This window comes from Corvus brachyrhynchos, unplaced genomic scaffold (assembly GCF_000691975.1).
Source record: "Corvus brachyrhynchos isolate BGI_N302 unplaced genomic scaffold, ASM69197v1 scaffold29, whole genome shotgun sequence".
Lineage (NCBI taxonomy): Eukaryota > Metazoa > Chordata > Aves > Passeriformes > Corvidae > Corvus > Corvus brachyrhynchos.
Genome location: NW_008240033.1, coordinates 2,251,055 through 2,254,832, shown reverse-complemented (window position 1 = coordinate 2,254,832; position 3,778 = coordinate 2,251,055). Strand labels below are relative to the sequence as shown.

Here is a 3,778-nt window from a genome sequence, read left to right as displayed (position 1 = left end):
GAATGATAGTTATTTCCTGCAGAGGGAGAGTGAGGCTGTGGGTGATGCCCCTGCAGCAGCAGAAAGGGTGGAATCTGGGAGATGGTGGAGTCCATGGCAGCTGGGAGGGACAGCTGGACTGCGAAACTGGGAGGACTGGAAAGAATGGAAAAAACAGCTGCAACAGCAGAAAAATAGCAGGCAACAAACAGGATATGAGGAGGAATTACAATAAAATAGTTGGAAGCATGTGAGGAGACCAGCAGGCCTGATACTGACACTGGCAGCCAGAACTGCTGGGAACGCTGTGATCCACAACACATGCTCGCAGCAGTGCACCGTGGTGAATGGATTCCGGCCTGCCACACAGGACTGCTGTAGTGCAGCAAGTGCAGGTGCCAAAGAAAAGCAAACTCCTCATTTCTAGTAGTCTAAGAGCTACCCCAGGCTTGCAGTTTCGTGTAGGCTCTTAGTGGATGCTACTTAGCTGTCACTCTGTCTTGAAGTTCTTCTGTGAGAGCCCTCAGAAACACACAGGTGTACATCTGCAACCTCTGTGTGCCACAGGCAGGGAGGCTCCCATATGAGAAACCAAAGCACAGGAACCTACTAGCAGTAGCTGAGACCTGGAATATCAGTCTAGGGATGGGCTAGGTAGGTCTTTCCTGTTTTTTTTCAAATCAAATCATTAGAAATGTGTCCTCGAAAATGAAGAAGCCAAACATACAGACTGTAAGTCCAGAAACACTGGATTAGACAAGAGTTAAATATTAGAGTACTGAAGTAAATACAGAATTGTGACAGTCGTAAATGGATACAGAAAGCCCAGCAATCACACAGCTCAGAAGATAGAACGGATTTGGAAGGAAGAAGGAAAGGGAGGTATCAACAGATAGACAGCAGGTGAAACACAAAGATGGAAATGATGGAGTCAGATGTGTCAAACAGCCCTACACATGGGAAGATATAGAAGAAATTATAATAGAAAAAGGACGTTACAGAGATATGGAGTGGGTAAGTGCAGAAGAGAGGAAGATTTGAAAATCTTAACCCCCATCTGAGAAGCATACATCAGAACATAAATTCATGTTTTTAATCAGCTTTTTTCCCTATCAGTTGAAAACTAATGAAACCTAAGGAAGCAATTAGCTTTAGGTAGATCATAGGGCATCTGTAATATTCCTTTATGCCATCACTCCATCACAGTGATGAAACATGATTTATGTGAAACATTTCCTGGAGAAATGCCATCAACATTAATAACATTATATAAACAGGAGAAAACAGCAGCTCCTGTGGCCTCCCTTCGCTTCCTGTGCTAAGCAGCTCTGTCGTTGCAAAGGAGGTTTTTTGAGCAATGATGATTGTAATTCACAAATTGAATTTCTTTTTACCTTGAGTTCACAGCTGGTGTTTTGTTCTTTTTCACTGTATTTGCATTCCAATAAACGGTCATTAATCTGTGTTTCCTTATCAGGAGCTGTTCTAATCAGGCTGTTCTAAAAGATGAGTTAATCAATAGAGTTAATTCTTTGCATTTATAAACAACAGGAAGTTTTCTATTGTAAAAACAGTTTCTTTTTTATGGTCTGTTCAGGCTTATCACTTCTTAAATGTCAGTTTAAACTCAGTGCCATTAGTATGTCATGAAAAGCAACACTTACACAAGCAATCCTACTGAAGTTGGTGTGGGTACTCATTTGACTATACAACATGAATTAATATGGGCAGAAATGAAAAATATGAGCTTCTTCATTTGTCTAAAAAATACTAAAGAAGATTACAGGTAGATAAACAAGTTTTCTTTTCAATAGATAGCGAACAAAGTGAATTGTATTTTCATTTGTATTCTACCTCACAATCCCCTACCACCCCTTACTGTAAAGCACTACAGTGAACAGTTTTTTGATCAGGTCTGTATTTCTATAAGAGCCTCTTACATGTTACAATAAACCAGAAAACATAAATAGGGGGAACTTACACCTTGAAGAGAGCAGCTAGCCCCACTAGTACTTTGTCATTCTGTTGGCATAGCCGAGTTTCATTTTCCTGTTTCACTAATACACACAGGGCACATGCCATTATTAATGGAAATGACAGAGACACAGCCCCAGGAGCTGTGTTCCTCGGTTTCCTTGGTCTGGGCACTACAACACACAGAAAACACCCTTGCGCAGTAGCCCTCATTGAGAATTTTGCTGGCTATCCCCAAGCTTGCGAAGATGAGAACAGGAGAAGTCACAATGTCCCAATGTCTGTGCTGTCCTGGGATTTTGGTCATGAAGCAAATGGTAAGGACTTACTGTATGACCGTATTTCAGTTGTGGTTCTAATAGTGGTGTCTTTGTTTACAATATGTTCTCTTACACTTCTGCTGCATGAAATGAGCTCCCAAGCATGCCTACAACTTTTTTTTTTCTTTAAAAATCATTAAAGCCACAACTAAGCATAAAAGTAAGTGATGCCAACAATTCAGATTTTCCCTAAATTCACCTAGCTTTTCTCCTAATGAATATAGGATGTCATTACTTTGCTGTGTTTTTGCATGGGTTAATTTCTCTTGCTGCGTCAAACCCTTTCCCTTCAGTAAGTGCAGGCATTTCTCTTCCCATGAAGGGTCAATCTTGTCTTTTACACATCAAAATAGAGCCAAGCAATTTCTCACACAAAACTTTAAAAATACTGTTATGCCTACACCAGGGTGTCAGTTGTGCATCAAAGTATGAGCAATAGTATAGAGATTATTTCAGCTAAGGCTAACTGAGTTTAATGGCCATCTAAACTCTGTTCATTTGTATTTATGAGTATGGTATTTCTGGTTTGGGAGTGCAGACTACATGGCTAATGATGGAGTGAGTATGGAAAGCGACTTTGGCGCAGCACTTTTTTCACAAAGTTGAAAAGTTACTGAGAGTTTATTGTTATACCCTTTTCATTCTCCCCCATCTTTAATAACACAGGAATTAACCCAACCCCCAACTTGCTTGCTATACCGTGTGTATTCAACACATTACTACCGTCGGTCTCCATAAAGGCTACATACAAAATTTATGCTTCACTTCCCAAAATCCAGTCATCTTTAACTAACTACTCACAATACATGAACTTCAGACTACCACCTTCCATTGGTCTTGACACTCAGAAACATCGCATTCAAGTCTTACTCACACTTGTCTGAAGCATACACTTCCTCTTTGCTTGGATACATCTGGCACAGATGAAGACATGGAAACAAAAAGCATGGTGGAGAGCAAACCTGATGTGCTACCACAATTCTTATGCCTGTACTTACACCTGACATCCTGCAAGCCCCAGAAGTTTATTTCTCCAGGCAAAAACCACATCTGGATGATTGCATCACTCCAGCCTTAAAGCAGTAAGTAACAGCAATAGAAGAGTGATGAAATAGACTATTTGGGGGAATGAAACTGTGCGAAAAACCTCAGCCCCAAACATGTAGAAGTGAATTACTGCAAAGAATACTGTAACTGGGTGGCAATCAATGTTGTCAGCCAATTTTGGTTTCGCACTCTGAACAGCAATTCTAAAGTCCACGTACGTTTCTGCTCTCGTAAGGCTGGCTGTGCCTGTCACCTGTGCTTAACGGAGCAGCTTTTTTACCTTGCGCCGTTGAGAGGTCACGCACTGAAGCAATCTCGTTAGTTTTGCCATTTCTTACGCTTTTAATGAACTATTGCCGGCTGCGAGCATTTAAAACAACAACGGACAAACAAAAGCCTCGAGTTTGGTCAAGAAGCTGCAAGTTTCCCCTTTCCATTCTCCTGACTTGCGGCGCTAC

The 3,778-nt window shown here is 41.1% G+C and overlaps 1 long non-coding RNA gene across 1 annotated transcript in view; it reads right to left on the bottom strand.

The window, feature by feature from the left end:
• The window catches only part of LOC108449033, an 8,557-nt gene extending 4,785 nt beyond the window's left edge, over positions 1-3,772 (bottom strand). Inside the window, exons 1-2 of the long non-coding RNA XR_001865132.1 lie at positions 3,601-3,772; positions 1,374-1,478 (exon numbers count right to left, since the gene is read on the bottom strand). This is a non-coding gene — a long non-coding RNA (uncharacterized LOC108449033). The remainder of the gene's footprint in view (positions 1-1,373; positions 1,479-3,600) is intronic.
• Between the last annotated feature and the right edge of the window lie 6 nt (positions 3,773-3,778).